A 26,545-nucleotide genomic window follows, 5' to 3' on the forward strand; every position below is an offset into this window, starting at 1 on the left:
ATATATACACATAAAATTGGCCATGCAATACAGAAAACAGAGCACCACGATCATGGCATCTTGCTGAGTTATCGCTATGTCTAGAATTATATTACTCCCTCCACTGTCCATGTCTTGCAGAACATCACTTTATCATCTTTCCATGTAAATAGCGCACAGATGGGCTGGGCTGATAGTTTCCATGGACGTGTGATGTTCAGGGTGGGGTTCACCATTCTGTGTTGGATGATAAGAGACAAGGATGTGTTATAGCCACGTGTAGGCCATGTACGTACATGTACAAGCTAATATCTAGTATAGGTCTCTAGAATAGGCCTCTTGTTTATACATCAGGATGTTTTTCTCTCTCTGCAAAAGTGATGATAGGCTACCTCCTGTCCTCAGTGTATGGGGCTTATGCCTGGTACACGCTATCAGAAAATCGGACAAAAAAACAAAAACAAGCGAGTTCTTGCACCTATTCTCTAAGCCCTTGTACACACGGTCGGAGAATCTGTCGGAATGAGTCTTATCGGACCGTGTCATCAGATAATACGACTGTGTGTGGTATGCATCGGACTGATTCCGTCCGAATTTCCGTCCGACCCAATTTTACAACATGTTGGAAATATTTCCCGACCAACTGGGCCGGACGGACCTAATCCGATCATGTGTAGAGCATTTTCATCGGACCAAGTGCCACGCATGCTCAGATCAAATTCCTACATCAAAGCTATTGGCTACTAGCCTGAATGTAGTCCCATCGTAACAAAATTACGTCATCACGTTCTGAAAGATCGGATTTTTCGCCAACTTGGCCCGACCGTGTGTATGCAACAGTTTCGGACACAATCCGTCGGACTAAATCCGGCGGGCAAAATCCGACGGATTTGGTTGGCAAAATCTCAGACCGTGTGTACGTGGGCTAAGAGAAAAAGCACTGGATATTAGTATAGTAGTCATCCATTTTAAACTTGAGTGACCAAGACCGCGCATGATTGGGAACTAGAAAACCCAGAGGAAGAAAATAACAATTAAAATCATTTTAGTTTTCAATGAATTTGCAAAAGTATTCACCCGCCTTGGCATTTTTTGCGTTTTGTTGCCCCGCAACCTGGAATTAACATGGATTATTCAAGGATTTGCATCGTTTAATTTACAGAACATGCCTACAACTTTGAAGATATATATATATATTTATTTTTTTATTGTGAAACAAACAACAAGTAGGACAAAAGAACAGAATATGTGCATAACTATTCACCCCCCTAAATTCAATACTTTGTAGAGCCACCTTTTGTGGCTATCACAGCTCCAAGTCACTTTGGATAAGTCTCTATGAGCTTGCCACATCTTACCACTTGGATTTTTGCTCATTCCTCCTGGCAAAACTGCTCCAGCTCCTTCAAGTTGGATGGTTTGTGCTTGTGAACAGCAATCTTTAAGTCTGACCACAGATTTTGGGCATTGACTAGGCCATTCCAACACATTTGCATGTTTTTATTTGCTGAAAGTAATGGCTTTCTTCTGGCCACTCTGCCATAAAGCCCAACTCTATGGAGCGTACGGCTTATTGCCGTCCTATGTACAGATACTCCAGTCTCTGCTGTGGAACTCTGCAGCTCCTCCAGGGTTACCTTAGGTCTCTGTGCTGCCTCTCTGATTAATGCCCTCCTTGCCGGGTCCATGAGTTTTGGTGTGCGGCTGTCTCTTGGCAGGTTTGCTGTTGTGCCATGTTCTTTCCATTTGGTTATGATAGATTTGATAGTGCTCCTAGGGATCATCAAAGATTTGGATATTTTTTTATAACCTAACCCTGACTTGTACAACATTGTCCCTTACTTGTTTGGAGAGTTCCTTGGTCTTCATGGCAGTGTTTAGTTAGTGGTGCCTATTGCTTAGGTGTTGCAGCCTCTGGGGCCTTTCAAAAAGGTGTGTATATGTAATGACAGATCATGTGACATTTATATTGCACACAGGTGGACATCATTTCACTAATTATGTGATTTCTGAAGGTACCGTATTTATCAGCGTATAACACGCACTTTTTTCCCCTTAAAATCAGGGGAAAATCGCGGGTGCGTGTTATACGCCGATCCTCCGAGATTTCCGCACGATTTTTTAGGCTCTGGCCAGCTTTTAGCCGCCTTCGTCCCTTCTCATGGCTTTCGGCCGCCTTCGGCCCTTCTCCACGGCCGAAAGCCCCCGAGAAAGGCCGAGGCGACCAAAAGCCGCCAAGAAGGTCCGAGAGCGGCCGAAAGCCACCGAGTACGGCCGAGGCGGCCGAAAGCCGCTGAGAAGGTCCTAGAGCAGCCGAAAGCCGCCGAGTACGGCCGAAAGTCGCTGAGAAGGTCCGAGAGCGGCCGAAAGCCGCCAAGAACTTCCGGGCACGCTGCGATACACAGGACATCTTGGCGGCGCCATTTTTAAAAACATAAGCTGACATTATCACTGATGCACAAGGCTACAATGGCAGACAAGTTGCATGACAAGGCTGCATGATAGACAGGCTGCATGACAAGGCTGCATGACGGACAGGCTGCATGACGGACAGGATTGGGATATTACTTACTATTTAAAGTAACTTTAAAAAATTTGTTTCCAGGGGTAAGGCAGCGCCATCTTAAGTATTGTTTTCTGAGTCCACAGTAGAGTGTATTTCTGCCCTTACATTGAGCACTTCCTGTACTGTTAACCAAGCCTCCGTCTCAATCCAACGTTTCTATGGCAACCCTGCTTCCCTGTTCATAGCTGACTTGTTTTATTTCATAGTATTTACTTGTGCTGATTATCTAGTGCTTGCCTGTGTGAGTCCTATCAGCTTCAGCTGATAAGACTGCAGTAATGCTGTCCCATGCCCTGCTTTACACTGTACGTGATGTCACATGGTCACATGGGGTGTAGGAGGAAGCCCTGAGTGATTATGCAGCCTCCTGGGATATCAGTGGTGTGCCGTAGGAAGTCCTGATAACAGATAAATAAGCACATAGAGAGTGTGCCGTAAATCAGGGGAGATCTGGGCATGCTCAGTGATGTCATTCTAAAGAACAAAAAGGATTACAACAATACTAAGCAAGTAAGGAGATATCTACAAGCAGTGTTCATTAAGGTTTTGTATGCTGATTTACATGGGACAAAGTTGTGGGGGAGAGTTTACAACCACTTTACATCACTGTCGACTCCATGCTGGTATGTAGCTACTGTAGGCCAAAAGTTAAATTCTGTCATATGAGAATTTTTATACCTATCGTAGCACTGTCATTTTCAATATGAGACTAGTATGGTAAAAAAAAATATGGATGATTGTTTTTCTGATTTTCTGATAAAAATCAGTACTAGCCATTAGTCTTTGCTCTACATCTCAGTGTGTAGGGCTCAGTGGCTGTTCTCTATACCAGTCTGTGTATAAGTTTCAGTCTTTGCTCTGTATCTCGCTACAGAAGAGGAGCGAGGAGACACATGCTGAGCGGAAAGTGCTGCGGTAAGTCCCCTTGGCTCTGTTAGAGCCGCCTGGGGGGTGTGCCGGAGCCGTGATCCGTGTGTGTGGAGGTGCCGGAGCCGCAATCAGCACTCGGGGGGTTGCTGGAGCCGGGATCCACACACGGGGGGGGGGGGGGGTAGGGGAGGTGGTCACAGGTGGCTGCATATGATGGTCACAGTGGCTGCGTTTTATGGGAACAAGTGGCTACATTTGATGGGCACAGGTGGCTGCATTTGATGGGGACAAGAGGCTGCATATGATTGGCACAGTTGGCTGCATTTGATGGGCATAAGTGGCTGCATTAGATGGGCACATTTGGTTGCATTTATTGGGCACAAATAGCTGTTTTATGGGCACAAGTGGCTGCATTTAATGGGCACAGTTGTCTGCATTTGATGGGCACAATTGTCTGCATATGATGGGCACAATTGTCTGCATATGATGGGCACAAGTGGCTGCATTTGATGGGCACATGTGGCTGCATATGATGGGCACAAGTGGCTGCATATGATGGGCACAAGTGGCTGTATTTGATGGGCACAGGTGGCTGCATATGATGGGCACAAGTGGCTGCATTTGATGTGCACAAGTGTCTGAAGTTGATGGGCACAGGTGGCTGCATATGATGGGCACAGGTAGCTGCGTTTGGGCACAAGTGGCTGCGTTTGATGGGCACAAGTAACTGCGTTTGGTGGGCACAATGGATGCATTTGATGGGCACAATGGCTGCATTTGATGGGCACATATGGTTGCGTTTGATGGGCACAATGGCTGCATATGATGGGCGGCATAGTGGCTCACAAATGATGGCCACAAGTGGCTGCGTGTGATGGGCACATGTGGCTGCTTTTGATGGGCACAAGTGGTTCCGTTTGATGGTCACAATGGATGCGTTTTATGGGCACAATGGCTGCGTTTGATAGGCACAATGGCTGCATATGATGGGCACAGTGGCTGCATATAATGGGAACAAGTGGCTACATATGATGGGCACATGTGGCTGCATTTGATGGGCACAGTGAGGCTGCAATTGATGGGGGGGTTCAGTAATTTTCAGTTTGTTTGTGCCCCCCCCCCCCAAAAAAAAATTTGAGCACCAGCCACCACTGATCTCAGTGCACAGGGCTCAGTCTCTGCTCTGTATCTCAGTGCACGGGGCTCAGTCTCTGCTCTGTATCTCAGTGTATGGAGTTCAGTCTCTGCTCTGTATCTCAGTGTATGGAGCTCAGTCTCTGCTCTGTATCTCAGTGTATGAGACTCAGTCTCTGCTCTGTATCTCAGTGCACGGGGCTCAGTCTCTGCTCTGTATCTCAGTGTATGGAGCTCAGTCTCTGCTCTGTATCTCAGTGTATGAGACTCAGTCTCTGCTCTGTATCTCATTATATGAGGCTCGGTCTCTGCTCTGTATATCAGTGTATGGAGCTCAGTCTCTGCTCTGTATCTCAGAGTATGGAGCTCAGTCTCTGCTCTCAGTAGTCTCTGCTCTGTATCTCAGAGTATGGAGCTCAGTCTCTGCTCTCAGTAGTCTCTGCTCTGTATCTCAGAGTATGGAGCTCAGTCTCTGCTCTGTATCTCAGTGTATGGAGCTCAGTCTCTGCTCTGTATCTCAGTGTATGGGGCTCAGTCTCTGCTCTGTATCTCAGTGTATGGGGCTCAGTCTCTGCTCTCAGTCTCTGCTCTGTATCTCAGTGTATGGGGCTCAGTCTCTGCTTTGTATCTCAGTGTGTGACGCTCAGTCTTTCCTCTGTATTTCAGTTTATGGGGCTCAGTCTTTCCTCTGTATCCCAGTGTATGGAGCTCAGTCTCTGCTCTGTATCTCAGTGTATGGGGGCTCTGTCTTTCCTCTGTATCTCAGTGTATGGAGCTCAGTCTCTCCTCTGTACCCCAGTATATGGGGCTCAGTCTTTCCTCTGTGTCTCTGTGCCTCAGCATAAATGACCCATTATTGTACTTGTGTGGTACCTGTTTTTTATACTATACCTTTTTTAAGCTGGTGTTGACTGTTGTTAATGTTGGTAAATGCATGAAACTTGTTTAGGAAATGAAGTGGCTTGATGGTCTGTCCATTTTTCTGTCCATTTTGAAATGATCAGAGTGTGACCAGAGTTGTGGCAACAGTTTGAGAAAAATAATGGTATTAAAAGGTGTATTTTTTCCTGTCAGAAAATTGTGAGATATTTACATGGCATATTGTAAACTTTTTATTTTCTGTACAACGTGTTTATATATTTATCTTCCCTCTTGTCAGTGATCTCATGGACTGCATTGTCCTATAGAGTGGGAGAGGAAGTAGAGGTTGCCCTGTAAAGTCTGGGCTATGTGAAGGGAAGTGAGTCTATTGGAAAGGAAAGCTTACACATGGAAAGTACACAAGAGGTCAGACAGTGACACAGGTGCGGAGTTCTCCAATACTGGCTCCAACAGCTTACTATACGTTTACTATGCGTCCAGCACCTGTCACTCCTCACCATAATTATTCACTTCTGCAATTGTATTGCATCAGAGTGGTTTTCCTTACAATGTAAAAGCACAAAAGTGATTTCAATGTTCTCATGTGCAGTTACTGACTTCATTTTTAAGCCATACTTGATTTTTAACTGAAGTTTTATTTTTGTTGGCTACCAACAATAAATAAAACATTTGCTTAATGCTGGCCATACAGGGTTCAAATTTCGAAAATCAATGGTGGCATCATCGGATCACAAAAAAAACTAAACTTTGTGATTTAAAAAAAAGAAAATTCATTTGAAATTCGACCATGTATGGCCTGCTTAACCACTTGCTTACTGGGCACTTAAACACCCTTCCTGCCCAGACCAATTTTCAGCTTTTGGTGCTCTCACACTTTGAATGACAATTACTCAGTCATGCAACACTGTACCCAAATGAATTTTGTGTCCTTTTTTTCCCACAAATAGAGCTTTCTTTTGGTGGTATTTGATCACCTCTGGGGTTTTTATTTTTTGCGCTATAAATGAAAAAAGACCGAACATTTTGAAAAAAACGCATATTTCTTTGTTTCTGTGATAAAATTTTGCAAATTATAATTTTTTTTTCATAAATTTTGGCCACAATTTATACTGCTACATATCTTTGGTAAAAAATAACCCAAATTAGTGGATATTATTTGGTCTTTGTGAAAGTTAGCGAGTCTACAAGCTGTGGTGCGAATCGCACAAAATTGATCACATCTGATGTACTGGTGGCCTATCTCACTTCTTGTGACCCGAACAAGTCAGGAAAGTACAAATACCCCCCAAATGACCCCTTTTTGGAAAGTAGACATTCCAAGGTATTTACTAAGATGCATGGTGAGGTTTTTGATGTTGTCATCTTTTTCCCACAATTCTTTGCAAAATGAAGATTTTTTTTTTTTTCTCACAAAATTTTCAATGTAATAGGTTATTTCTCTCACATGGCATGTGTATACCACAAATGACACCCCAAAATACGTTCTGCTACTCCTTCTGAGTATTATGATACCAAATGTGTGAGACTTTTACACAGCCTGGCCACATACAGAGGCCCAATATTGAAATAGCACCATCAGGCGTTCTAGGAGCATAAATTACACATTTCATTTCTCAACCACCTATTACAGTTTTGAAGGCCCTGGAGCACCAGAACAATTGAAATGCCCACAAAGTGACCCCATTTTGGAAAGCTAACACCCCAACGTATAATCTATGAGGCATAATGAGTCGTTTGAATGGTTCATTTTTTTTCCAGAAGTTTTGGGAAAATGTGGAAAAAAAATGATTTGTGTTGGCCGTTCACGGCGATCTGTGTTCGCCTGTCTCCGGGAGACACGGCAAATACAATACTTCCGCGATGCGCGCCCCCGGCGGCGCGCATTGCGGAAGTAAACACCAGGCCGTCCAGGGACGGCCAGGCGAAGGAAGCCGCCCGCTCTAAGGCCGTCATTTGGCCATAGGGCGGGTGGGAAGCGGTTAAAGGGGTTGTAAAGGTAAATGTTTTTTCACCTTAATGCATTCTATGCATTAAGGTGAAAAAACATCTGACACTGCCGGCGCTCCCAGTCCCCCCGTTTTACTTACCTGACCCCTCGAAAATCCCGCGCTCGCCCCTGCCGTCCTCTTCGCCGCTCAGCCTGGCCGCTGATTGGCTGGAGTGGATGGATTGAAAGCAGCGCAGCCATTGGCTCGCGCTGCTGTCAATCACATCCAATGACGCAGCGTGCCGGGGGCGGGGCCTTGTGATACAGCGAGCGGCTATAGCCGCCGGCTGTATCACGGGAGCGCGCCCGCAGGTGCTTCTCACCAATGCGAGGGAGCTCGCATGAACGTGAGAAGCACCTGTGGGAAGAAGCAGAGACAGCTGCCGAGGGACACCAGAAGAGCAGGTTCGGGGCCACTCTGTGCAAAATGAGTGGCACAGTGGAGGTAAGTATAACATGTTTGTTATTTTAAAAAAATAAAAAATTTGACTTTACAATCCCTTTAAGATTCGTATTTCAATATTGCCATTTGCTAATTCTAATTTCACCAAGCTTAGAATCCAGACATTTACTGGTCTGAACAAGGTTGCTCCTTCCAAATTATACTTTCCTAATGCTGGCCATACACGGTTTGAATTTCAAAAGAATTCTCTTTCGAAAAATTGGATCTAAGAATGTTCGTACAAATTTCGCACCATTAGTGGGCTGCAGCAATGGCTGATTTTCATGTGGTAATTAAATTTGAGGAATCGGACATGTTGGAAACGATTTTCTAATCAATGATGGGAGAATGGTGCGAGAAATGTAATAAGAAAAAAAATGCGCATGTGCAAGAAAGTAAAATTTACGGAGAGAAAAGAAGATTCCTGGCCATGAAAATACTTTTCTGTAGCAACCTGAGGTAAAATTGAAGGCTTGGTCAGCCGAATTTCGAAAATCAATGGTGGCATCATCGGATCACAAAAAAAAAAAAATGATTTTGAAAAGAAAATTTGTTCGAAATTCGACCATGTATGGCTTGCTTTACCCTACTAACCCCATGATTTAGCCACAAGTAAAGAGCTCCACACATGGCATAATGAATTTGGCTGAAACCTGGCATAAACAAGGATTTCCTGTAATATAAATCAAAACTATAGTTTTAACTCATTCAAATCTTAATGAGTGGCGCTATACATAAAAGAGCTATAAACATAGCATATGAATAAAGTGCACATATTTGATGCAAAAATATATAGTAGATAAATGGAGTCTAAGTGAAAACTATTTTTAGGATCCAATAAAGGACCATATAAAGTATATGCTAAAAAATAGATAAAAAAAATAATAAATCTAATAAAAACAAAGTCCTCCTCAAATGTGACTGGGATATCACCGTCCTTCTCCAAGTGTGAGATCTTGAATGGAGCACCACCACCAGTGTGTAGTAAAATTGTCCACTTACCAGCTCTATGGGACTCTTTATAATGGAACTTCAAAAGCGCTTGTGGCTAATCACCCAGCCAGGGCCTCTTAATGGCGATCCAAAAGGATCCACTCAGAGCCCACAATAGAGGTCATCCAGATAATGTCTCCGTGCAATACGGCCCCAGAAATACAAAACTGCTCCATGTAGTGTAAAATCTTAACAATATCCCTAATTAAAAGTAAGGTTGAACTTACATCAAAGTAGTGATAAAAAACCTTAAAATCAATCTCGCCGGCCAGCATAGACACTCAACCTGCATTTCCAGGAACCAGAATGCCGTCGTCCGGGGACGAGTTTTAACTGCACCCCTAAAGCTGGCCATAAGCTAGTATATTTTTGTTCATATGAATATTTGTATGAACATTTGTCCAAATATTTTCAGTACATTCCACGACTTGAAAAATTTCAATAAAAAGTACTTTAAAATTGTGCTTGCTTTTAACCTTCAAATCGAAAAACTTTCCTGAACAAAAACCACAATTACTGTTAAAAATTTGTTTGCAAAAAATTTTCCATCCTGCTCCTTCGAATTTTCTCATTACCATTGTCAAAAATGAGCGTCAAATTGACCCACTAACATCTAGAAAGTAAAACAAACTTTCCTAAAAATGAAACATTTTGAACAAAAGTGTTTTTCTGCACTAAGGACCTGTTCACACCAGAACGCAGTGTAGGAAACCCACAATCCATGCCTTTCATGCACCACAATAAAAACCCATTGCCCTTCCGATCTGCTGCTGGTGTCAATGCAATGCTAACGACACCCCAAATGCAGGTCTCAAACATTTGACTGCACCAGATTGCATGGTACAGCAATGTTTTTTTTTTTTTTAAATGCTGTGCAGTCGAAAGCAGTGTAGGCCATTTAAATAAGTGGATTGAAAATGCACTGCACTCAAATCGCACAGGAATTGCATAAGAACACAAGGGTGTTCCTGTGCAATTCCTGTTGTGAACTAGCCCTTCCTTTGCAACCTCTTCCAAGCTCCTTCCTTTGCAACATCTTCTGACTCCCTGCTCATCCCAAAAACTCAACCTCTTACCGTTTTTAATGTGAAGGATAACAGTACTCTCTGCTCGGAGTTGTGCTGCTCGCCCACCCCCTTCTGCCCTCTGCACACAATACATTCGGCTCTGAGAATGGAGGGGGAGCAGTGGAATGGCAGTTGAATCACCCATTCACAAAACACGATGCATTGTGTGAGAATGGTAGTAATAGGAATATGAATGACGCAGAGGGCAGTGTGTGGTGCAACTTTTCTCAGTAGCAGCTGCTGTTCATTTTTTACAGTGCTGCAAGACAGCCACTCATGGCAGCATATGATGGCTATTACAGAGGCACTGAACAGAAGATGTTTACCAGAAGAAAATACCTGCAGGTAATGGGATGAAGCAATCTCTGAGAGTTTAGACTACACTATTTCTGCACTAGTTCTTTTTTTTTTTTTCTCGAGGAAAAAAAATAATTGAATACCTTCCCTAAGCCCACCCCATTTATCTGAAATGATCTTCCCCACTCCACTTTTAACCCCATAGCTGAAGCCACCTCTGTCCCGTCATCATCTCCCTCCACTGCCTGTATGGCTAACCCAATCCGCTTCTACAATCCAGCAGCTACACTGAATGAATTGTTCAATTTCTCCCTTCAAATGCACAATAAAACTTCCTATACTGAAGAATCTATTCTTCCTTCTGTTCTCTCTCACTTTCACCCAATTCCTTCCTCCTTGCCATTTCAAACTGTTTTAATGGCTTATGTATAAGAGATTTAAAGTGGTTCTTAACACAAAACGTTTTTTTATCTTATAGCATTCTTCTCTACATTAAGGTAAAAAAATCTTCCAATGCCGGTTCCTCACATCCCTGCCCCTAAACACTTACCAAAGTATTCTCCTTCTCTTCCTCTAATCACACAAGACTCTGAGAGCAAAGAGAGCAATTGACTCCTGCTGTTGTCAGTCAAATCCTGTGAGGAAAGAGAGGGGGACATGGTCTGTGTGTGTGTGTTTCTATGGATGCACACAGCCCAGCTTGGCAGTGCACCTGCCCAAGTGCCCTTACAGAGGAGGAGCGAACCGTGCTGGCGAGGGACTGAAAGAGAGAAGGTAGGCTACCATTCTGTGCAATATGCTTGCACAGATAAGGCAAATATAACATCTTTTTTTATTTTAATAAAAGCAAATAGACTTTAAAGCGGAGGTTCACACAAAAATGGAACCTCGCTTTTCGGAACCCAAACCCCCCCCCCCCCCCCCCCCCCCCGATGTCACATTTCGCACCTTTCAGGGGGGAGGGGGTGCCGATACCTGTATAATACAGGTATTTTCACCCACTTCCGGGCATAGACTCTCACAGGAGTTTACACCTCTTCCTAACTCCACCCCCCCACCCCCCGCTGTCTGCTGGGAAATACACGGATCCCAGAGAAAGCAGGGACCATCCGGATTGCACAGCGTGACTCGCGCATGTGCAGTAGGGAACTGGGAATTGAAGCAGCGAGGCTTCATTTCCTGATTCCCTTACCGAAGATGGCGGTGGCAGCACCTAAGAGCTGAGCGACAGATGGGCTTCGGGTGCCGACATCGCGGGCGCCCTGGACAGGTAAATGTACATACTTTAAAAGTCAGCAGCTGCAGTATTTGTAGCTGCTGACTTTTGAAAGAAAATATTTTTGGCGGACCTCCACTTTAATATCACTATAAAACGAAACTCACTCCAGGCACAAAAACTTTCATGTAAATATATTACACAATAGACACACAGATTATAAATCCATTTTGTGTGCATTTGCACTTTGCAAACCTAGTTACAGTATACTTATAAAGATATCAGTGACCTTATGACTGTGTTGCACCTCGTCTGTGCAGAAAGCAGAACTGGTAGAAGGACCCAGCAGGCTCCAACCACTACAGGCTGCCTGCAGAAAACTACAGGAGGGGGCAGATACAGGACCAGGCAGCCTACACAAGGACAGAGAGGTGCCGTGACTAGTCTTTTATATGGGAAGGAAAGGGAGAGAGACAGCGTGACCACTCTGGTGTAGTAAGTTCCATAAAGGTTTAATTACAAAGAAAAATTATAAAAAATGAATACTCACAAAAGTATATAAAAAAAACACACATACAGCATATACAGGTATATATGGGGGTCAATGGGAGAGGGCGAGCCTGTGGTGGAGACACAGTCCTGAAAGGGTGCAGCTGGATGGATGGATGGATGATGAGCTGGTGCAGGCACAAAGTCCGGATCCCTGTGCCACTGGCTGTTATTAGGGAAATGGCTCTGTCATCCCAGCAAGCATGTGTAGTGCCACAGGTTCCTCATTCCCAGTGTCAATGGCCGATGGATTCTATTTGGGCGGCACAGTGGTGTAGTGGGTAGCACTCTCACCTAGCAGCAAAAAGGGTTGCTGGTTCAAATCCAAACCACAGCACTACCTGCCTGGAGTTTGCATGTTCTTCCTGTGCGGGTTTCCTCTGGATACTCCAGTTTCCTCCCACACTCCAAAGACATGCAAGTAGGCTAATTGGCTTCTGTCCAAAATTGGCCCTAGTATATGAATGGGGCCCTTGGATTGTGGGCTCCTTGAGGGTAGGGACTGATGTGAGTGTGCAATGTACAGGGATAGGGGCAATTGTAGACACTCACTCAGGTTGAACTGGATGGACTGGTGTCTGTATTCAACTTACTAACTGTGTATTATCCACCTGGAGTCCACTTGGGAAAAATGGGTCGCAGGGTGCTTTTTGAGGAACAGCTGACCCCAATGGGCTACCTGCTCTGTTTAAATAGCCCCCCAAAAGAAAACAACCCGGGACACTAGACACCTGAACAAGCCGTCTCAATTACTGAAGCTCTGGGCTAATTACAATATGTGGACTGTAGAGATCCATCCCAAGCACAGTCTGTCCAGACAGCCATGCAGTCTCCCTAAACCCTCGACAGCATACTATAATTTTTTATTATAGGAAGCTCTTGCACAACGGACAGGTTTCACACTGGGTTACTGCACAGATCTAGAAATTTTTTTAAAAAAAGCACACAAATGTTTAAGTAAAATTAAACATGCCACTTGTATTTAGTTAAAATTTGATAATTCACTTTACCTTAATGAATAACTAATTATTTCCACACATTTAGCTCAATCCAATCCTCTCTAGTCTGATTTTCTTCCTGCAAAGTCAGCTAAAACTGAACATGGTAAAAGGCCTAATCATAGCCAAATGAAATGCTGACTTTACTCAGCTTCTTTTTCTCTTCCTCTTCCTCTGGTATTACCCTCTCTGCTGGAGCTCCCAAGGTTTATTCTTTGCTTTTCCCTATTTATGCAACTCTTTAGCAAATGTATCTTTGACCTCTAATACCACCTGTATGAAGATGATACCCAGATCTACCAGCCCACTCCTGACTTGTCTCTTCCTGTCCTAAAATTGGTTACACCTTGCCTTTGTAGACATTTCTTCTTGGATGTCTGCAAGGTTCCTAAAACAAACAAAATGAGAGTGAGTTTATCACGTTCCCTTCGTCACCATAAAGCACTTCTTACCTTGACATCACCTAACTGTAAACAGTATTCTGTTTAATGTACTAGTTTTCTTCATTGGTGTCACCCTTGACTTAGCATTCTCCTTCTTCCCCCACATTCAGAACATGTCTAAATTTCGTCTAAATGTCTAAAATCTTCCACTTGCACATCTTCAAAGTTCTCCCCTTCCTAACCTTATAGGCCACTAATCTCTTAGGCCTAGTCCCCAGATCAGAAAATTGGATGAAAAATTTGCTTTTGAAGCGATCGTAGGTTAATCTGAATTTTTTTTTGTTTTTTTTCAAATCTGTTTATTGGGTATTAAAACACTTAACAGAAAAATATACATTGGTCATGACAAGTGTGAACTTTGGTACGTACAGAATTGTGATATAAGGCAAACAGTTACATGAAATGAGGCAGTGAATTTAAGGCATCACGGTGGTCACAGCAGGCTGGCTCCATGGGTAGGAGGACAGCATGGAGCTAAAACTTGCATCTCAGAAATATGTTACATTCACAATTGCAGATTCCTATTCATTGGCAGAAGATAATGGGTTAAGTAGGGTGGGAGTCTGAGGCTGTGGTGGTATCCGCTAGCCACTTGGACCAAACCTTGTCATATTTTTGCAGGCAACCCCTATTAGCATAACAGTCTTTGTAAAGAGGCTGGCTGTTGTTGACCAATTGTTTCCACAGGGAGAGAGGAGTAGGCTTACACCAGCTTAAGGCTATGGCTTTGCTTGCCAAAGAGAAGTAGCCCGACCAGGGAGCGGCGTGCTACAGTGGGAATTATTTGCACTATCAGACCCAATATACAAATTTCTCTGGAGGGTTGGAGCGATATGGTGGTGACCTGTGTTATGACCTTTTGGGGTAAAATATGAGTAATGGACCATCTTGAACTGTATTAGTCGATCTCTCTTTCCAAAGTAGGGAGGGAGGTCATTATCAAATGAGAGTAACGTCTTGGGGTGGGCTTATATGCACATCCGGATCTGAGGAGGTCCTCTAATGTGGACTAGACGATCTGGAGGGGAGAACTGAAGAATTGGCAGCTGAAGGCATGGGAGAGTTGTAGATATCTAAAAAAAATAGCTCTGCGGGATGTTGAAATCAGAGATCAATTTGGGGAGTGGAGCCAGAGATTGATTGGAGATTACTTGGATCACTGTTTTAATGTTGAATTTAGTCCAAGTGTGAGGTTCGGGTAGTTTGTAAATATGCTCCAGGGTGGGGTTCAACCACAAGGGGGCAGCTGGAGAAAATGCAGGTTAATCTGAATGTTGGTACACAGCTTTCAAGAGCCCAACACCAGTTTATCCAAAATTATGTGAAGGGACAAACATGAAAAATTTGTCGTACAATACCAGATTGTATGATTTTTCGTCTGAAAAAAATTAGAAGAGCAAGATTACGCATGCTTGGAAACATTAGAATAAATTACAATACAATACAATACATTACATCACTTCTGAAGCTGTATTCTGTTGTACAAGAATTTTCGTAAGTTGACTAACCTCTTCATTTTCAATATAAGGCTAGCATGCAAAAAAAATGGACGATCCTTTGTCTGATATTCTCATTGTGTGTACGAAGCTTTAGTGCTATCCTCATAATTGAAAACATTGACTAATACAATATACTTTTACCTTGGTGTTAATGACTCTTGCTTTTTTGCAAGCCTTGCATGTTCTCCTTACTTTTCTTCCTTAGTTGCTCCTCTTTGTCAATCTTTTTCCTGGCTTTACATCGGCCTGAAGGTCAAACTTATTAAAATGTGTATTTAAAGCTGTTTTCCAACTCATATTCTTTATCCAACACAAATATTTCCATCTTCTCTGCTCTACCAAAGACTTTATTATGTTCACTGCTAAGATCATCCCATGAACAACTGAGTTTTTTTTAAAGAGCAGCCCTAATGATCTCAAATTCTCTTCCCCATCCTAATAGGCTTTCTTCCACAAATGAACAGTCCCCCAGACTACCTTTTCCTCCTTGTCTAACCATTCCTTACCAAGTCACCACCTCCTGTTAGCTCCCTTATCTATTGTTCCTAGTGTTCCTTAGCTTCTTTGATAGTTATGCAGGGTATACTGTAAAAAATTTACAGATTGCCACACTAACAAAAGTGATGTTGCTGTGGCCATTCTGACAGAACACACTGATCAGCGCTGGCAGCCATTGGCTGCCAGCACAGATCGGTTTCTGGTTTTCCAGTTTCCTTTGACAGAAGCTGGTCTTGAGACAGGCTTCTGTTGGACAGGGATCTGTACACACAGGCTGAAATTCGGCCCATCTGTACCCAGCCTAAGGCCATTCAGGCAATAACCTCTTTGCTACCTGTGCCGTACTTTATACTTGGTTTGTTTGGAATCCATTTAATACCCCTTATCTAACGTACAGTGCTACCTAAAATGTAGGATAATAATAATACAGACTTCCACATATTAATAACGATTGCAAGTCAGGGCTGCAAAATTAATATATTTGTAAAATAGGAGAAGGATACTGCAACAATGTCTAAACAACGTCAGTTGACAGCATTAAAGGCATAATCATGCATTTTAAGTCATTAAATGTATGAAAGATCTGTTATCCGGAAGACTATCTACCAGTGAAAGAGGAAAATGGCAATTACTGCCCCATTTCTGTACTGGAATGCTTAGATACAATTACAAGAATTTTGTTTTACGTAATCATGTGAACAGCCATTAGACAGTTAGTACTAAAAGCAGAAAAACTCAATGGTGTGGTATGGAACAGAGAATTTTTCTTAAATCATACATGGTAATATAGTTGAAACCCAATGTTTTACATTAGAATTTCTATGTACGCTGTGTGTTATGGGGGAAATGTCACAAACGGTGTTGTGCTGTTACAGTCCTTCTAGACATGAACTATGTTTGAGGGCAGATCGGCCCACTTTTATTCAAAAACAAAAGACAGTTAAAACAAAACTAGTTGCCCTCGCAGGAGATTATCAGTGTTGCATCAGTTCAACAAAAAATTATTCATCTCTGAGTTGGTACCTGCCCACTGTAAACAAAAATGCCCACCTGGCTGTACAGGCTTCTGCTTTGAGACACCCTATCTCATGAAACCCAGGCTCCATGCCTCCCTCACAGCTTTCTCTGCTTTTTTGCTTGCAGCTCTGTGCCACACTGGCCCAAGCTGTCAACTTCAATCGGAGCCTTCCTGACTCCAATGCTCAGACCTTCTGTCTCCCGGGTAGAGAGCCCCTGTTCCCTCAATAGAGCACACCTGTCTCCTGGCTGGAGCACTGAACTATTGCCCTGTCCTTGCTTATAATTAGGGTTGCACCGATACCCATATCAGTGTTGATACTAAGCATTTGCATGAGTACTTGTACACGTGGAAATTCTTTGATTGAAAATGAATAGGCTCAAATTGCACTGCAAAGAATCGCATGTGATTTGAACAGGAACGTGGTCCGATTCCTGTCCTAATCACATGCGGTTTCCCCCCACTGCTCCTGTGTGAACCCTGGCTTGTCATAGTGACTTCAGCCTGGGTTCAGGCAGGAGTGGTGCGTGAAACTGCATGTGATTCAGGCATGAATTGCACCGCATTCCTGTTCAAATTGCATGTGATTCCTTGCAGTGCAATTTGAACCTATTCAAGGCTAAGGCTTCTTAGCCGAAACGCATCAGCATAGTAGCCTGTACCCGTGTACCCATGTAACTAATAAAGTACTTTTATTTAAGCGCATCGGAATTGCCAGCCTTCCTGATTTAGGTATTAATTTTGTATAGGCTCAAATCGTACTGCAAAGGTATCGGTATTTGGTATCGGCGAGTGTTTGACCAAAATTATCGGTATTAGTACTCACCATACTTGCTGGTACAAAACTGGTATTGGTGCAACCCTACTTATAATGGCTGTGCAGAGCTGCACACAAACATACAGCCTGCAGGTCTTCAGTAAGACCTGGACACAAGGGTAGAGGCTTCTCTTCACCCAATACTCTTTGAAGCCTATGGACAGCTGAACTTGATCCGAGATTACAAAACCTGGAGAACAGTGAAAACCAAGTCAAGTCTACTCCACCCAGGAACAAAATTCAGGAGCCCATTAAACTGTATCTTAAAGAGCCTGGTGTGTCTTTTGCCTATACTCACACAGTGGCAGGACCTAGCACTGTCACAGCTGTTTTACGTAAAGACCTTGGTGGTGGAGGAGAATGAATGTGAAAACATTATCAAAATTAGATGTCAGTGAGAGTAAAAACCCTTCCTCCCAGCATCTATATCAGTGAAAGAAAGAATCCCTCCTCCCAGCATCTGTATCAGTGGGAGAAAGAATCCCTCCTCCTAAGGAACTTGTGGTCAGTGAATGAAACCCAGTCCCCATCTTCTCAGACATTGATGGTCAGTTAGGGACTATTCACTCTACAGAGTTGACTGTTGGCTGTTAGTGTTCCTTTCCCCTAAAAGCATTGGTATTCAGAGGTCAATGGTGTTCCGCATTTGTGCTTAGTGATCAGAGGTATGTCCCCCCCCCCCAACTCAATCCCCAAAAAAGCAATGCGGTTTTTGCAAAATGCACTTAACACTCTCCTGTACTGTGTTCCACACTATTGTCCATGCGCCAACATCACCATCAGCGCTATGCTCATACTATCAGTTAGGAGATCACTCTGCTGAGTGCCAGGAGAATCATTCTAGCACTGGGCTCTGGGACACAGCCCAGGTATGTGGAATGCCAGGATTTAGTTGAAATCCCAGGGCAGTCCTGCAGAATCTGAGATGGTTGGGAAGAATTGGTGCACCCTGACATCAATGGGAATTACCCTAGTGTTTACTAAGGAAAAGACACTCCAACATAAGTAGGAAGCATAAACCTCCCTTGGTATCATTGGGAGACAAAACTGACCCACATAGATGCCTAATAGCCTCCTACATGATAGCATAGTAACAATTGCATGATCTCTTTAAGAAGACATGAGGGGTCTATATTATCACATATTATCCCCCTTAAATGGTGAAAAGTCATCAAGGATGGAATATAAGTCTGGGGATGTCCCCCCCCCCCCATTTTTTAATGTATGGTCTTGCTAAGAACCTTGTGATGTTTCCAAGTACCTGTGATATTCTTTATAGCAAACAATGTACCTGTAGGCCCTGGATTCAAGGGGACCAGGTCATATACTAGGCCTTAACCTCTCTTTAGGTAAGCACTAAGCCTAATGCCCTCCTGGTACTAAGCCACCCAGCCGAATTTCATAACCTCAGTCATTATTAGAGTTTCCTGCATTCGACTATTAAATCTCAGTGGGTGAGGCTTTGTGATAAAAGTGACAGAGCATAGAGAGAGAAGTTAGAGCCCAGCATGAATCCTGGACTTGGAAACCTGAGGCGTTAGAGGGACACAGGGAATGCTTAGCCAGCGTTTAGAATCTGACAGGGTCATTTTTATGTTTGACTGGAATCTGCATTATTTATTCATGCTCTTTTTTTTTTTTTTTTTCTTCAGAGACGAAGCAGAACCTAGGGAGTCACGTGATGCAGAGAAACGCACAGACTGGTAAGAACTGCAAAACACCATGTTCAAACCATGTACTATATTCCTAGCCACAAAACCTACCAAGAAATATATGGCTTGCTCCCCTGAGCATTGGGAGGACAGGTCTTTAATTGATTTTGTAACTCATATTGATTGAAAAATATGAAAGAATAAGCACTGCAAATCTGAAAAGAACTCTTAGATCAGGTTGAAGGCAAATGTTAACAGTTGTACAATTACTGTGTTTGTGTAGATTTCCTACTGGTACTCTGGTTTCCTCCCACATTCCAAAGATACACCGGTAGGTTAATTGGCTCTTTTCCAAATTGGCCCTAGTACATGTGTACAAATTCATCATGCATATGTGTTCTCATATTCTGCATGCCAATCCCACCTGAACAATTAGGGAGGGGTGTGGAAAGACCAGGCAAAAAAAGACTTTCAAGTGTATCAGACATGGTGCATAGGGAGCTGGCCCATAGAATCACTGAGTCGATTATGAAAAAATGGATACAAACATATGTAGCACCACCCCCATAGGGGCCGCTGGAAGATGACTGTCCCCAGAGGTTGCCCTGACCTTGCAAGCCTCCTGACGCCTCTGACACCCTGGGTTCTTACATAATTCAAAGAGAGAATATAAATGTAAAGACACCAAAGAAATAACAGAGATTGCAAATGGATATTTTACTGGATATTCTTGGGTTAACAAGGGAAAGACGAATGTAAAATGTGGGTATTCCCAAAATTGCAATTTTAGCATGAACAGAATTACAAACATATGCAATTAAATGGCAATAATAGTGAATCTGGCAGTAAAAGCCAACAGATCTTAAGGAAACCTATGACCCATGGCAAGAAGAAACAACAAACTACAATATGTTAAACCTGAGTGATAATTCCCTTTTAAGATAAACAGCTGCTACAGGTTGATTCCTTTGCGTGCAGGAGTCTTTGAAATAAGTTGGTCTGAAATCTTAAGCTAGCTATGAAGGAGCTCGAAGGTGTTGCTGTGCAAAGTCAACCAGCAAAGGTAAAAAGAATAAACAAGGTGTTTCCCAGTGAAAGGCCTATGATGTAGAAAAGGGTGAAGTAAAGGTGCCTGCATGCAGTGTCTCTGAATGTAATATTTAGGGTAAGCTTTTGCCCGCCCACCAATCTTGGAGATTCCAAGGATTGTGGAGATAGGATGTCCCAGAACAGGCACTTGAAGGTTCTGCATTTATATGAAGGATGCCCGACTGGCAACCTGACGACCCAGGGATTCAGCGGCGTCTGCTTGTAAATAGGTAAACGTGACCCTGAATAGCCACACTGCCAATGAGAGGCCAGTAACTGAGGTGCTGCCTCCAGTAATAAGGCTCACTCCCCGTTGTCCAGGCCACAGCGTTCACTCACACCGGCCAGGGAGCGTAGCCTCTCACTCCTGCAGCTGTAGATCCTGTGTCCCAAGAGAGCAAGCCCCTTCCCGAACAGTTCTATTTAACTGCTCAACTGAAATTCTTTATCTCGTCAGCCACATGGAACTTTTAATTTGCAGCAGCTTTAGATCCATTGAAATAATGGTTTTCCGGACTACATGTCCCGTGATCCCCTGCTTTCAGTAGTGGTCTTCTCTCTGCAATCAGGAAATTATGTCATTATCCCCATGCTGGGCACTAGAGTGAGCAATATTTGTTAAGGAATGTCCCATGATGGTAAAAGCTTCTTCTTGGGGGAACAGTAGGTATACAGATTACATTTTTCTGTACTATTTTCTCGGTATTGATGGGGTGTAGTAAGACATTTCCTTCCATAGAGGATACTGCCATAGAGAAAATTTTCACCTTACCTCATGACAAGAATGGCTGCACACCTAAAAAAATACAATTCCCTGTGCAACAATTTCAGCCCACTAGGCACCTTCAGAGCAGAGCAATCATACAACTGTGAAAGTCAACACTTCAAATTTCTCTATTCAAAAAAAGTTCTTCTTTAGTGATATTTTTATTCTATTCTCATGACTTCAAATAGGAACAGTGCGACAAAATAGCACTCTTTCATCAAGTACTATGTGTTTAGGTCAGTTGTAACCCTTTTTCAAGTACTGAATACCTCCAATCAGTGGCGGCTGGTGAAGTTTTTGGATGGGGGGGCGCCAGACCCCGCCCATCATGACCCCGCCCACCATTTTGGCCCCTCCCACTTCTCATAAAACACGCCCCTTATGTAATCGGAAAAAAAATTTGACGTGGGTTCCCCCTCCGAGAGCATACCAGGCCCTTAGGTCTGGTATGGATTCCAAGGGGAACACCCTACGCCGAAAAAACGGCGTGGGGTTCCCCCCCAGATCCACACCAGACCCTTATCCGAGCACGCTACCCGGCCGGCCAGGAAAGGGGGTGGGGACGAGCGGGCGGCCCCCCCCTCCTGAGCCGTACCAGGCCGCGTGCCCTCAACATGGGGGGGTGCCTTGGGGGAGGGGGGGCGTGCGGCCCCCCCACCCCAAAGCACCTTGTCCCCATGTTGATGAGGACAAGGGCCTCTTCCCGACAACCCTGGCCGTTGGTTGTCGGGGTCTGCGGGCGGGGGGCTTATCGGAATCCGGGAGCCCCCTTTAATAAGGGGGCCCCCGGATACCGGCCCCCCACCCTATGTGAATGAGTATGGGGTACAATGTACCCCTACCCATTCACCTGTGAAAAAAAGTACAAAAAAAAACACAACACAGGGTTAAAATATTTTATTGCACAGCTCCGGGGGTCTTCCGTCTTCGGGGGTCTTCTCGCCGGACTCCTCCGCTATCTTCTTGTAGCTCTTTTACTAGCGGAGGAGCCCGGCATTCTTCCTCGCCGCCGGCCTCTTCTCCCGACTTCGGGGGTCTTGTCCCCCTCTTCGGTTCTTCTGCCGGGCCACCGCGCCTTCTTATAGCTCTTTTACAGACGGTGGCCCGGTCTTCTGCTGCCGCCGCCGCCGCCGCCGCCGCCCGTTGTTCTTCTTCTTCTTCTTCTTCTTCTTCTTCTTCTCCTTCTTCTCCAGGAGATGTTGCCTCGACGATCTCCCTGGCCGGAATGCCAGGGACGCGCTGTGCTGCCACTTATATAGGGACAATGGGGCGGTGTCACATGGGTTGATGTCACATGGGTTGGTCACATGGGTTGATGTCACATGGCGACTGTGACATCAACCCATGTGACCAACCCATGTGACATCAACCCATGTGACACCGCCCCATTGTCCCTATATAAGTGGCAGCACAGCGCGTCCCTGGCATTCCGGCCAGGGAGATCGTCGAGGCAACATCTCCTGGAGAAGAAGGAGAAGAAGAAGAAGAAGAAGAAGAACAACGGGCGGCGGCGGCAGCAGAAGACCGGGCCACCGCCTGTAAAAGAGCTATAAGAAGGCGCGGTGGCCCGGCAGAAGAACCGAAGAGGGGGACAAGACCCCCGAAGTCGGGAGAAGAGGCCGGCGGCGAGGAAGAAAGCCGGACTCCTCGGCTAGTAAAAGAGCTACAAGAAGATAGCGGAGGAGTCCGGCGAGAAGACCCCCGAAGACGGAAGACCCCCGGAGCTGTGCAATAAAATATTTTAACCCTGTGTTGTGTTTTTTTTTTGTACTTTTTTTCACAGGTGAATGGGTAGGGGTACATTGTACCCCATACTCATTCACATAGGGTCGGGGGCCGGTATCCGGGGGCCCCCTTATTAAAGGGGGCTCCCGGATTCCGATAAGCCCCCCGCCCGCAGACCCCGACAACCAACGGCCAGGGTTGTCGGGAAGAGGCCCTTGTCCTCATCAACATGGGGACAAGGTGCTTTGGGGTGGGGGGGCCGCACGCCCCCCCCTCCCCCAAGGCACCCCCCCATGTTGAGGGCACGCGGCCTGGTACGGCTCAGGAGGGGGGGGGGCGCCCGCTCGTCCCCACCCCCTTTCCTGGCCGGCCGGGTAGCGTGCTCGGATAAGGGTCTGGTGTGGATCTGGGGGGGACCCCCACGCCGTTTTTTCGGCATAGGGGGTTTCCCTTGGAATCCATACCAGACCTAAGGGCCTGGTATGCTCTCGGAGGGGGAGCCCACGTCAAATTTTTTTTCAGAAATTTGGGTGGAGTTCCCCCTTCAGAGCTCATTCTCTGATTGGCCACGGCAAAAGTCGCCTGGCCTGGGGAAACCTTTCTGGCTGTGAAAGCTTTTTGCATTCATTCAGCTAAATGCACGAACATTCTCCACAAAGTAGAGGCTAGAAAGCCTTTATGCGGTGACTCACCTCTCACTGTCTGGCAGCTCCGCTCGGGCTAAGGAACGGAGCTGCCTACGTCACTTCCGGGTTTCGTGAAGCAGCCGAAAGCCGGAAGTGACTGCCTGTCTAAGAGTGACAATGCTCCCGCCCGTAGAATCACAGTGATTTTACGGGCGGAAGCTAGTCGGCGTTCTGCTGTGCGCCGCAAGGCGGGTTTTTAACCCGCAAATGAAGCGCCATGAATGCAATCTTGTGATTGCATGGACTTGGCGCTTCTCATAGTGCACTGTGACCGGCGCCACAGTACACTATGTTAAATTGTTAAATGACATTTTTTTTTTTTTTTTAAATGTCTTAAAGGGCCCGTTTTTTTTTTTTACTTTTTTTTTTACTTTTTTTTTTTTTTTTTTTTACTTTTTTTTTTTTTACACCTAGGGAGAGGGGGGGCGGCGCCCGGGCGCCCCCTATGGGCGGGCCGCCACTGCCTCCAATCCACAATCAATATACACCCATGACCACCAATAAGAGACAAGGGAGTGTGAAAGCACCATCCAATCACGAGACCCACATGTGATAGACCTAATGAGGAACCATCCATAGGAATATTATCCAATTCCCTCAGTCCTACATGTGGCACGACCAAACCCAGAGGAGTCCATAACCAGAAGCAAAATGATATGCCATTTTCCAAGGATGGGTCTGTTAGGGGAACTGTTGATCCAATGATATTCAATCATTTTTAATAGCTACAGACATGTTAAAAGATAAGGGCACTTTAGTAGCCCAAACCTGAATACAACAAAATTTTTCTGTCCTGAACCCTTTCTGCTCTTCTGGGGCATATGTATGGTTTCTTACCTACATCCAGAGTCCTATTTTTTATTTATTTTTGTATAAACTTTGTTTAATAGTTCAGTCACAGCATTATATACATTTGCGGCATATGCTTCATGGTGACATACATTTTGTAGTTTCATTGGTAACAAAAGGAAAAGACAACATAGAGAAACAGAGGTAGATAGATAAAACAGAGAAAGGGTTACTCCTGTATAGAGGACACATGTCCTTTGTGCTTCCGTTGGCCTGTTAAATATAGTAGGCTTAGGGTTTCAGTCACCAACTGCATAGTGGCCGATTGGGTACACTGTCCCTCATCTGGCCCGTTTCTTGCCCTGTGTCGGCCTCAACTGATGGAGGGGGGGTCTTGGTTGACCCCATGCCGCCCGACCCGGGTTTCACACCAGAGGAGGGGGGCAACCAAGACCTGCCCTGGCCTAATCCAGAGTCCTATTTAGACATCATGCTGCTCTAGCCACACCTAAAAGACTCCTTTTTGTACAACCTCTTCCCCATGTTGTTATATGATTATTTTAGTCAAAGCTATTGTCCGAATAAAATAATGAAGGTAGCAAGCTATTTATTTATATGTAGAACTATTTTTCAGCTGGTTAGGCCACCGAACAAGAGAGAAAATATATGGTTTTATGTGATCCCTGAACCCTGGCAACCCCTTTTTAACACCTTTTACAGAAGTGCAGTACAATTTGAGGCCTGGTGCTGCTCCCATTTTTCTACTGTCCAAGGCACTGGCCAATGATTATAGTAAATACAACCCTGCATGTGCCCTCCCCCCCATACCTTCAACAGAATTCAGAACCTGCACCAAGCTGAAATCAGGTAGGTTGGGTATGCTAGGTCTATAGCAGACTGATCATTATTCTCAATGGGATTGTTTTATGTAGCGCTGGCTCCTGACGAGCAGGCGCTATGTTTTTTTTTTCTAAAGTTAACCAACTGTGGTTTCAGGACTATTCTCTAAATTTCTGGTTTCAGTACCAGTCCAGCTGGGTTGCACTGGGTTTTACTTGACCGCAGGTGTAGCTGTCACCGCTGGCAAGAGTAGGAACGCAGTTTAGCTGGGTGTATTGAATGCCACTGTTCTCTCTAAACCAGCCCAGTGGGAGTGTTCTCCTGCTGTGCATTCTGGGGGGTGGTATTTAAGGTACCGACACCACGTGGTTCGGGGTTCTATCTTTGATTTTCTGCCTGTTCAGCTCTGGTGGTCCTCCTGACCCAGCCCCTGTCCCTCCTGGCCTGGGGTGCAGAACCATGCATTCCTAGTCTCGGGGCCGGCTGGCCCGAGGCAACGCAACTGCAGGGACAGGCCAGAGTGGATTTCGGGGCCTATTGATCCAAGGGTGGTCCGGTGCCGTCTCATCTGAAGGGAGAGGCCCAGCAACTGAAGAACCCCAGGGGAGGACTCTCCAGGAGAAGGCCGTGCACAAGGCTGGCTTCTCTGAAGGAGCCTGGAGGCTTAGTTGAAGGACACAACCTGGATCTACACTCATACGGTATCGCTGGATCGGCTGGGAGAACCTGGTACCATATAATAGCTCTTTAAATTTATCTATGTCCCTCAGTAACACTCAAGTGTACATCACAAGTCTGTGGCAGAGACTTTGTCAAGCACCCCACTGGCTGCTAGGCCTAGTGAGAGGAGGTCTATCCGGGGGTTGTAAAATCCAGCTGTGAAATGGTCTTTATTCTCTGGATTTACTATAAGGACTTCCTTTCATATTTGCAGTCTAAAGTACCTGAACTTATTCCTAACCCTCTATTGAAAGTCTCTCTCTGTTTCTGTTACAAATAAATAACCCAAAAGAAGATTCAGTGTCAGTTTCCACATTCTTTGGGCCATCTACCACGGGAATCCCTAGACGGAGGAACAAACAAGGAGGTAACGGTAAGCCCAATAAAACTAGCAGCTCCTTCGGGGGTCAGTGCTACATTTACTAAAACTGGAGATTGCAAAATCTGGTACAGCTGTGCATAGAAACCAATCAGCTTCCAGGTTTTTGTCAAAGCATATTTGAACAAGCTAAAGTTAAAAGCTCATTGGCTACCATTTTGCACTTTCCAGTTTTTGTAAATCAACCCTTATGAGTCACTGTGCCATAGAGTTTGTCTTCCCAATATTCAGCTTGGTGCAGGCTCCTAATTCTAACCAGAGTTATGGAGTGCTACAGCTAGTAAGCATTGTGCCTGTCCCAGACCACACTGTGTTAATTACGTTTTTCTTCAGGACAAAATTACCTTGTATGCAGTTTTTGGCTGAAGAGGCTGAGAGGGGTTGATAACCAGAACACTCTGGTCAATGATCTCAGTTATTGTCTCATTCATTAGTCATTTTAGTTATTGGGAGCCGGTCGACAGACCTTTTTCAATTATGAGCCTTCAACAAAAGCCGGTTGAGTGGCTTCTGTCGGATTGGCTGCCAGACACATGGGCCGAATGTCAGCCGGATTCTAAGGTGCCAAGACTTCAATGCTTATTGATACAGGGTAGTAAAGGGAAGGATGACAATCATTTGAAAAAAATCACTGGATCTGGTTA

General features: G+C 44.8%; 1 protein-coding gene across 1 annotated transcript in view; it reads left to right on the top strand.

Moving 5' to 3' along the window:
• The window catches only part of DMTN (dematin actin binding protein), a 98,891-nt gene that overhangs the window by 28,225 nt on the left and 44,121 nt on the right, over positions 1-26,545 (top strand). The window contains exons 2-3 of the mRNA XM_077469821.1: positions 18,908-18,958; positions 25,815-25,895. The gene's annotated coding sequence lies outside the window, so the exon portion shown is untranslated. The remainder of the gene's footprint in view (positions 1-18,907; positions 18,959-25,814; positions 25,896-26,545) is intronic.

The sequence above is a fragment of the Lithobates pipiens genome, unplaced genomic scaffold (assembly GCF_037356315.1).
Source record: "Lithobates pipiens isolate NorthernLeopardFrog02 unplaced genomic scaffold, aLitPip1_a1.2 Scaffold_8, whole genome shotgun sequence".
Taxonomy (NCBI): domain Eukaryota; kingdom Metazoa; phylum Chordata; class Amphibia; order Anura; family Ranidae; genus Lithobates; species Lithobates pipiens.